Source organism: Etheostoma cragini, chromosome 7 (assembly GCF_013103735.1).
Source record: "Etheostoma cragini isolate CJK2018 chromosome 7, CSU_Ecrag_1.0, whole genome shotgun sequence".
Taxonomy (NCBI): Eukaryota; Metazoa; Chordata; class Actinopteri; order Perciformes; family Percidae; genus Etheostoma; species Etheostoma cragini.
This window is the reverse complement of record NC_048413.1, coordinates 22,953,462-22,964,251: the sequence shown is the minus strand read 5'-3', so window position 1 is coordinate 22,964,251 and position 10,790 is coordinate 22,953,462. Positions and strand designations below refer to the sequence as shown.

The following is a 10,790-nucleotide window of genomic DNA, read 5'->3' as shown; positions in this document are numbered from 1 at the left end:
GGAAAAGCTTGTCGCTCTGACTGACAGAATAGAACAATCACACGAGCCGGTGTGTGGTGAGTGGTAGTCCTCAAGATCTGTGTGCATTTCTTTAGTACAGCATTGAGACTTAAAATCATCCTAAAGTCAAACTAGCAATAAAATAAATGTTTATCTAACAAATCAGTATATATTTATATACGTAATGTGTATACAGTATATAGTTTGGTGTTGCAACTTGGGGACTGAGTTGTTGCTCAGTGCCCACCTGTGACTTCTGCACACCTTATGTCACTCCATGATTAGTCTATTTCCACGAATTTCCACTTCCGGGGTTGCTCCGTTATTGTCGGAAATTCCGTATGTCACTTTTTTCTTGTACAAGCTTTTATTTTTCTGTTACACCAGTAATTGATGCTTCAATTCTTCTTCAAAACAGGGAACAACTGATGCTCCACAGGTTGGCTGCGACTAGTATACCGCATGTTTAACACCCTCTGTTACTCCCCAATGTACATTGAGTGCAGATTTGAGTCGCGCAATCTCAGATTTAAACCATTTACGGCATAACGCGTCATACCCGATGAAAGTCGAGTCAGACCGGCTCTGTTTGAGTGCCAATGTTAGTTGTGCATTCTCAGATTTAAACATATCGTGTCATACTATGATTTGGGAAATCCATAAAATAATAAACTTTTCTAATTACAAACAATAACATAAAAGAGGAATCATTTCAAAAATGTTTTAGATGTGGTAGTTTGATTGCTAACGTTAGCTCAAAACGCCATTCAACTGACAGCCTTTGTTGTGTTTGATTGCTAACTTGTAGCCAGCAGTTAACAAACTTCATTAACTTCATTTTACTGTTTTTACATTACAGAAGTCTCTCTTGTCGCATCTTGTAGGCTACTTGTCGCAAAGTGACACATGCACGAGTCAAGTCTGCACTCGACTTACATTGGGGAGTGACACCCTCCAGCTCCTCTTTAAGGGGAGGAAAGATGGCTCTGGTGTCAAGTAAGCTGTTTCAACTGAGAAGGCAACACACACAAACACACACAAACACACCCGTAGGTAGACTTGAACTGTAGGTCTTATCAGGTTGCCCCAGCTGTGTTGCCAGCCGCTGGCCTCCACTCCCCACCTGTCTGCCGGAGTTAAACTGGGGGTGTTTAAAATTAGATTTAACATCGATCATTTCCCCAGCCTGAATGGGGCCCAATGTCAGAGGCTGGCAGGGGCAATCCCTCACCCACCGTCCGTCTGCATCACCTCAACACCCCATCAGTCAGGCCTGGGAGAGACTGAAGGAGGAATGGAGAGAGAGGGAAAACAAGCGAGGGAAGTGGAATGAGGAAGCAGAGTAGGGAGAGAGGTAGGAAGGAAAGGGGTAAAGAGAGAGAGAAATAGAGAGAGAGAAGAGATTGAGGAAGGATAAAGGAAGGAAGATACAGCTGAGGAGGAGAGTGTTAAGTTGATCAGTGAAGGAAAGAGAAGGAAGGTGTGATGAGAGAAATGGAAGACTAGAGAGGTGTGAGGGGGGAGGAAAATGAAGACATGTTTAAAAATAAAGTCTACATGCTCTCATTCTACCCATCAATTTAGCACACTATATTTCATAGAAAAACAATCCTTTAAAATAACACTTTATATAATTGTGAAGAATATGTATTTTCAGACAGTTTAAAACAGTTTGATTTATTTTATGCCTCTGAATGGATTGTGGAGATTGCACAGCAGCAATAGAGACTGCAGGTTTCTACAGTGGTGTCATTTCCATGACTTATTTGCATGGTAATTGTATTTCCATGCTACGTTTCCCTTTATGCAGTGTCACCACCAAGCAAGAGGAGGAAATTGATCTGCATATTAACAAGTTACGTTGTGGGTAATGGTGCCACAATGTTGGATAATAGTATAAGTATATGACTGTTCCTAGATCATTGCCTCTGTGGTATAGCTGTATTTGAAGGAGAATGTAATACCTTTTTTACATTACTGACCAGGGTTGGTCCAGGGTTGTCTGATCAGTGTTCAATCTTCCTTTTGTACAACAAAAAATATTGTTTTTTATATGTATTTTTTGAAAATTTAACCATGTAAGCCTATTCTGTTCCAACCTCAAAATACAATTATGAACCGGAAAATTAGCATAATATGGGCACTTTAAATGTTAGTTAGTTGAATTGTTTTCAGTTAGCGCACCCAAGTGACCCAAAAAATAAATGGATATAACTGAAAAAGGTGACAGACTCCAGTCAAGTCTTTAGCCATGGCATTTATCACATGTCCTTATTTACTAAATAGGAGTTGCTTTTTGTTGTTGATTTCTTTAGGCCATTTCATGAAGGTATATTCCAAATAAAACCATGAATACCATGGCTCCAAATATGTTGCTCTGTGTCAACAGTTTGTAGCCTTTGCTAACACATTTGCAATAACAACTTGGTGATAGTCATTGTTGAAGCCGATGTGTTTTTGCACTTCATGCCCCGATTGTGCCAATACAGAATAAAAGCCTAGCAAAGAGAAGGTCAGGCATTGCTGAGTGGATCCTCACAGATTTTAATGCCTGGTCTTTGTTGAAATAAAGCCATTTTGAGTTCAACTTTAACTTTTTTTGTTGAACATTCCTCATTACCATTTGGAGCTAAAAGTCAGTCAGTATTAATCTACAGAAGTTGACGTTCTCTATTTCAGCCACCACAAGAAAGGACAACATTTCAGAGTGAAAACAACACACACACACACACAAACATACACAAACAGACTTGGGCATGTATTTCTTGACCCTCCTCATGCCCCCCACTGCAGAGGAAATCACATGCCATGACAAAGAGTCCCATTTCCTACTTGTAGAAACATTTCAATCCCATCACGCCTGATGTCATTTCTATGGTCTACATCAATCTACAGACATAGGCCTTCTCTCAATCAGCCATTACAAGAAGGGACAGTTTATCACTGTTGTGTTTAGTTTTGTGTTTCCTCAAATCAAACCAACAATAGTTCATAAAATAAATTAATACATAGTTTTTAATAATTATGCATCACAAGTCATAATTAGGTTGGGAAAACTGTACAGTTTCAGATTTTCCGAATCGCTCCACAGTGTTTTTTACACTTTGAGTACTTGTTGTACCCCTGCCTTATTTTGAGATATTCAACGATTAGTACCTTGAAAGTGGTGCACATCCACTTTGCAAATTATACAAAGACATAAAAGCAGACTTTGTAGAACAGATCAAGAACTCTGGAGTTTTTGTGACCCTTACAGTCACAGCTCTGCTGTATCACAGTAACCTCTCTGAACCTTTGCCAGTCAAGCAGTACATCCCTTTATGAAACACACAATGAAGCCTTCCCAAGCATGACATTCTCTCTGTAATACCATCTATTTACCACACCCCACTTATGGCCTAGCAGCTATAATGCCCACTCATCGGACTCACATTATTACCATCAGCATCCTTGTTATGTTTGTGAGGCATGTCATTGCCAAATGCTAGGAACATTGATTTTTATATCCCTGCAAGGTTTGTGGCATCTTTAGTCTTCCTATCTGGCCTTGTGTCTTTACAGGAATAGGATAGGATAATTAAGCAGTCATAATATCTTTCTGATAAACATTTGATCAGCAGTATGACAAACCGTTTCCCCTCCATAGAATAAATACCCAACTTTGTTTCTGTCCAGTTAATTCCTGAAGAGACTTTCTCATTGCTAACTTAATGGCTGTTCAATTAGAGTTTCCATCACTTTGAATTGAAAGTGAATTAGCCCAACGCTGCAGTCTATGAACTGCAGTCAACTCTTTGAATAAAGGGGCAATTCGGGCCGTGAAAATGGATTTTACCTGAGGGAAGAAATCATAGGGCTGTTACAATAATAAGAGACAAGATTCAGTTTCATCCTCACATTAACTGAATGTTAAGGGAATTATGTATAAGTAGACTCCACAATGCTTTACCAGCCAAGGATTTACATCAAGTGTCCGTGCTAGAAAAGAGGTGGAACATTTTGTGAACCTTGTATAAGTAGTCACTTTCAAATTCATAGGTTTCATGAAAAATATTATCTACTTTGGCAACACAGTACAGTATCTGGAGATTTAGCAACAATTGCAAATGAATACTACTGGCGGCTACATTTGCCAGCTTGAAACTTTTATTTTACAGTGCACATACTGTGCTCCACAGTTTAGTACTGAAAAGAATTGACACCTGCCAACCCCCCAAATGTGGGTATAAATTAACTTGGCCAGGTAACACTTTAAAGTTACGAGCCAGTTTGGCCGGCAATGAATGAAACAGAAAACTCTGAGTGTGTGTGAATGAGCCGGCTGCAGAAAGGATGCTACAAGTCAGAAATTTTCTAAAGTAGTTCTAATCCTACATTTGCCATGAGCACTCTGTTGTGACATGTTGCATAACCGTCGGCTACATGTCTAGCGTTCCGTATCAATTTTGAGCCACGCTAAAACGGAAAAGACGGACTGAAAGGCGCTGAAAATGTAGTAAAAGTTTAGTCACAAAAACAGTTACTTGTTGTATTTTCCATTTTTGGGCAAAATTTGTAGTTTAGTGTATATATAATTCCCATAATAAGTTAGTTTTTGGAGCGAAAACTCTAAGGAATCATGGACTTTATTGAGGCTCTGACGTTTCCTCTAGCACCTCCATCAGGTAATAATGTCAGCATGCTAACAGACTAAACTAAGATGGTGAACATGGAGAACAGTACGCCTGCTCAACATACAGAAAGCCCGTTAGCATAGCCATTGTGAATCATTTAGCATGCTGATGTTTAGCTCAAATCATGCACAGAACTGCATGCCAGTACTCTCCTCTTTAATCATTAGTCAAGCGTAGGAGCTGTCGTCTTGCCACATATCTCTCCTTAACATCCACCCAAACTAAGTATATTTTCCCTTTTTTTCATTACTGTCTTCTTCCCTTTCGACCCCTCTGCGATACCCATCAATCCTTAACTGTTGAGGGACACACTCATTTCACAGGTCAATTAATTTTAATCAGAGTGTGTCAATTTAATCTGAGTTCAAACCGCTAGACAGACATTTTGTAAAAATCTCATTAACCTTCCTATTTCCAATCTGCTCACTTCATCAGCAGGGCAAAGCAACGACTCAGTCATTTTCAAACCCACGCTTCTTCTGTCGGTAAACAAACTCCTGAATTTGGATAATGTCACAGGAGAAGAGGTGCCGGGAGGGAAAACACACAAACATCCTTTCATATCAAAAAGGATTCTGGCATTGACTCAGTGTCCTCAGATAGTAGTGTTTCAATAGTAATTAACACCGGAAAAAAAATCAAGGTGGTCTCATGATAAGGTTAAGGTTAAATGATTGCCTTAATGTATGATTACAGCAGGAAGACAGCAGAACATAGAAAGTACAATGAAAAGGGCATGCTATATAACATAATGCAAACAATGGTGCTGAAGATTAAACAACAGGAAAAAACAACAAGACATAAGTGTCTTCGTCAGACTAACTAAGAGTAAAGGCTCTGTACTATGTCCACACTTTCTTTGTTGAGATGTATTTTCAATCCATGACACATATCTGGTGTCTTTTCAACGGCTGTGATGTTCAGCTAAATCACTCTGCATCAGACAAAATTCTCCAGTTTAACAAGAGTTGACAAGAAAAACACGTAGGACAACAAGTCAATTAGCCAGCAGGCTAAGCTGTATATATACATATATATATATATATATATATATATATATATATATATATATATATATATATATATATATATATATATATATATATATATATATATATACATTGATGAACAAGCACAACAGTAATTATTTTTGATTTCACTGCTGCTAAAACAACAACAAAGTGATGTTCTTTTGAAGGTGCAACTCAGGTTCCCTCAGATATACTGTCTCCAGACACAGCTGTGTTGTGTTTTCCGCTGCAGAAACATGCTGATTGCTGTAGTTCACAGTAAACTAGGTCCTCTTGTGACAAGAACAGCTCCGATTCCTGTTAGAATGTGAGTAGAAAAATGTAAATGAGCTGCTAATTATATTGTCCACTAGAGTCTCCCTAAATAACAAAAAATAAAAATACATAATTCAACTGCAAAGTAAGATAACTGAATTTTAAAATCTGGTTATCTCCATTTTTTAATAGTCGAAATAGATGAGAACAAATTTCCTTTATTGTATAAAATAAACAAAAATATGAATCCTAAGTATAAATGCAGTAATTGCAGCAGAACAGATGTACGTGTGTGCATGATTAGCACTTCATCCTTATCAGATTTACAGAGGGAACAACTTGGACATAGAGTATATACAGTTGGTCTAATGCTGTGCTGTTAGTAATTCACATGATCACATTGCAGCGTTCACTTGACGGTTCATTAAATTTACACCGAAGAAGATGAAAATGAACTGAAAAAACTGTAAATCTATGCTAAATCCTTAGGGACAAAGATTACATCTTTTCAGTTGATGGTGCACACACTTCATTGAGCCTGACTCTTATTGCGACTCCAGATTAGTGTTTTTTATACTGGAGGTTTCAATGTGCTTGACAGACTAAACCAGGCGCACCCGACCACTGTTGCCAGTATTCATTATTTGGACTTTGGTGTCATGAAGAGCTGATAAGATGCAATGCTCATTTGCATGAAAGGCCAAGACACCCTTCAGAAACCACAGAGCCGTGCAGGCCGGCCGCTATAGTCAACACTGGCCTTTCATCTCTATCTCTATCTGCTTTACTCTCCTATTCTCTTTCATCACACGGGCACACTTGCTCTGCCAGGCACAAAAGAATAATAGGCACACACTGCAAAGAAAAATAACAAGCTTGGCAAGAGATTGGATTTGCTATCAATTCTTATCAACCTCATTTTAAGATAATTTCAGTCAACTCACTCTACTGCAGACTCCTGGCATAACGCGAATCGTTTCAGTACATTTGCTTCAAAAAATATTTAAAAAAAATAGATACTGTCTTGGAGTTCTTTGTCTGGAGCCTTTATGATTATTCCCTGAAAGAGGTCATTTGAAGTGAAACTAGTGGTATTCAAGCGAATGAGCAGCAGTATAGTTTCACAAAAATATCCAGAAGTGAGGGTGATAATTCTTGCTACACATTACAAGCTCTTACCAAGCTTTTCATTTTTACAGTGCAGAAATATGAGGTCACACACACACACACACACACACAACCTGCTGCTCTCTTTGTCTCTCTTGCTCTTTCACATAAAGACATTCTCTGGCCTCTTTAATATTCTGATGGGGTTTGTGATTCTCTGTCAACATTTGACTCCACAGGCGGTGAGGATCAGACTCCTACAGAGAGAGGCCAACCTCCTGGGGCTCGCCACTGCAGAGGACTGTACGTAAGGATTACTTGGACAAAGAGACAGACTGACAGAATGGCATGTTGACGGACACCAATTCTCCTTATACCTGTAGTTATATAAACTTTGACCTTAAATGATCTGTGTTGTCAGATACATAAGTAACTGCAAGAAGAAATCCCATGGACTGTAGCACAAGTGTCTGACCCTATCTCCTGTCCGTTTGAGATACGGTGGCCTGTAAGTGTCACTAAAGAGACAAATAAACTCACTAATTACAACAGAGGCCTTTCTGAAAGCTGTGCAGATATATTAGGGTTGTTTTGTGTTACGAGGCAGTAACATTTTTACTTATAGCCCCTTTAACATTCATCTCACATCCAGTTGGCTTCTGGATATGATTCAGCTAGAGTACATTTATGCCTGACATTAAAATGGGACTGCGGTATACACAGTGAAATTGGATTTCTCTTTCCCTCGCTCAAATGCAGATTGTGCCCTTTACGTCCTTCAAAACTGACAGTAAACATCTCATCTTGCTTGTTGTTCAACCAGAATACCCCCCCCCCCTTTATTTTAAAGTATTTTACAATCAGAGCCATCTGTTGCCAGTTTGATTTGTTTCATTTCTGTCTTTAGTTGGCTTTATGTGGATTGGAGTTGCTTTACATTAATATTTAGGCCACCTCAGGCCGCTGGGATGCGGGAGGTGACATCACGCACACACCCTTGCTCAGAGAAATAGACGAAATGCATTGGTGCAGTGGTATGCTGATAGCAATAAAGCTGATAAGCAGTGGAGCTTGTGATCAAATGCTGAATATCTCAACATGCTTAGACGCTACATGGGTACTAATGGCTCAAACCTCTAGTGGAGGGTAGATGGCGAGCGCTCTGCTTCCACCACATCTGCCAGTCAAGTGTCCTCGAGCAACGCACTTCAGTGTGTCCGGTGCAGGTTATTATTGGCCCTACTGTTGTCACACCTTCAAGGTGGATTAGAAATACACTAACACTGTGTTTTCCCCACTCCAGTGCAAACTCCCAGCTGTTAGCTCAGTGCTCATGCTGACATCTCACATCTGTTTCCATGAGCCCAACTCACACTTCTATTAACTTATAACACATTGAAAAGAACAGAATGCCAGCTGACCCAATGCCCAGAGAGCACAGCCCTTTGGCTATACCAAAGGGACAGACAGGATATTACTTCTCGCTTTCAAAAGGTATAGTGTTATGTTTGGTAATGATATTTAATACAGGAAACATGCACAACAACATTTTTATTTATTCTTCAGATTTTTTCATTCAGATTCAGATTTGTCTTTTAAAGTGTCGTTAATGGCCACAAATGAACGATTTCTTTCTGCCTTTGAGTGACCTATTTGGGCTTGTTTTTACAGGCCCTCTGCTGTTAGGAGACAGGGTCAGGGTTGTGGTCCAGCATGGGGGACGGAGGACACGAGCTCTCCCTCACAGCTGTTGCCTGGCTCTGACTCAAAAAATCACGAGTGAAACAAAAAAACACTGCATTAACTTTGCTAGCCTGTGTTTATTTACTTATAGGTACACCTCCATGTTGCCCTAAGAGATTGCAATACAAGCCTATATAATACTATTAGGAGTATACATATGTCAAAGATGTATAAATTAAATAAACTTCAGCTGGAATCCGTTTTTTTACGGAAACAATGTTGACTGCAAGAGGATTTCTGCGCTCACATCTGCGCTGGTTTCTACGTAAGGTTGATAAATGAAGGCCAGTGTGTTTTGGTTAATAACACTGAATGTAAACGTCAACTTTGGTTTGTACAAGAAAACTCCATAAGACACCTTCAAGAGCAGAGTTATATGTGAATGCAGGGATTTAAAAGGGTGTTTGTGTGTGACAATGAATAATTATGACCATTTCTATTCTTAGACCCCTGATTCAGATCAGAAGGAAAAACTCCTACGTGACTAATTGATTGAAGGCAGATTACAGAAAGCTTCTCTTAGTGCAAGCACAGTTCCTCTGAATTGTAAGATTTGTGTATATTAATATGACAACGTCTTATTGTCCAATGGGAATCTAACAAGTACACAGCAGGATTCACTTGTGAATTCTGAACTCTTCAAGACCATAAACATTCTGAAGATGCAATTAAAAATGGACGCTTCCTGTTTGGTGGACGTGACTATAAACCGGGTTTCCATTTACTATACACGAGGGTCAGCAAATTAATTATTAAAGTTAATCATTTTTCATGCCTTTAAGGAGCTGCTAATCCACCTAACACACTTTTATCAGTATTGGTTTCATTGGAGAGTTTTTGTATTACATCTTGTTCTAAATTATGTTTCAGAGGAGTGTGTGTGTGTGTGTGTGTGTGTGTGTGTGTGTTTGTGTGTGTGTGCAGGCTGCTCCTATTAGCCACCCCTGGTTTGCCAGTACACCACAGCCATCATTTTCATAATGGAGATAATATTAATGTGCTTTCCCCTCCTCTATCTCTGCCTGCCACTCTCCACCTCCTTTATCTCTTGTTCTCTCTATCTTCTTCTCTCCCCTCCTACACTGTTCCTACGTGCATTTAGAGCTTAAGTCTTCTGTGTATCCTACCTCTTGCCACTTTCTCTCTTACTCTTTTTTTCTTGCTTGTCTGAGTTGCAATGTTAAAGCAGCAAACTCTGAAATGAACACTTGCTGGCTTCCTTGAAAGCATCTACAGAAAACATTTGTGATCTTGTCTGTGTTCTTGGAGAGCACCATGCTACCACGTACAGTATCCATTTATCCATTACATTCTGTTAGCACAACGTAAAAAGGTGAATTTTCCTTATGCAAACTATCCAAAATGCTTGCCAATTATGTGTTTAACATTTAAGGTATAGGAAGAGCTGAATAAGAATGAGACAATATATTACAGTTATTAGGAATTTGAATTGCCAAATAGTCCTTTAGGTCCTTAAAAAAGCCGGAGTTAACCCAACGGTCACTAAAAATGTTGGACCTTTCTAAGCTGCAGATATATAATGCTGCTTTAATGTCATACCGCCTCAGAACGACTTGACCAAATAAAGTAAAAAGCCGGTGGAATCAACTTCCTTCATTAATACTTCCTCCGTGTATACTTTTTGTTGCAATAGGGAAAAAAGAGATAGTTAAACCTTTGTGGAAAGACTAGGCAGAAAAAAAGGAGTCAAGTGCCAAGGTTTTAACTTTTCTCTGACGGATTAAATCTTTTTTTTTGTTACTTTAAACTTTTTCCAAATCAGATGTTTATCAAGCAGGTGAGGTTGCATGTTTATCTACAGAATGCCATTATATTCAATGGCCAACACAACTTATTGGCTCTTTATTGTTTTGGAAATACAGGTAAAAATAATAATAGCAATAATAATACTAATAATAATGTATACTTTATTAATCCCACAAAGTAAAGTGCTTTATCTTGAGTTGTGTGTTGTTGGGGG

At 39.0% G+C, this 10,790-nt stretch overlaps 1 protein-coding gene across 1 annotated transcript in view; it reads left to right on the top strand.

The window, feature by feature from the left end:
- Positions 1–2,042: 2,042 nt before the first annotated feature.
- The window catches only part of ctnnbl1 (catenin, beta like 1), an 87,043-nt gene continuing 78,295 nt past the window's right edge, over positions 2,043–10,790 (top strand). Inside the window, exon 1 of the mRNA XM_034877112.1 lies at positions 2,043–2,055. The gene's annotated coding sequence lies outside the window, so the exon portion shown is untranslated. The remainder of the gene's footprint in view (positions 2,056–10,790) is intronic.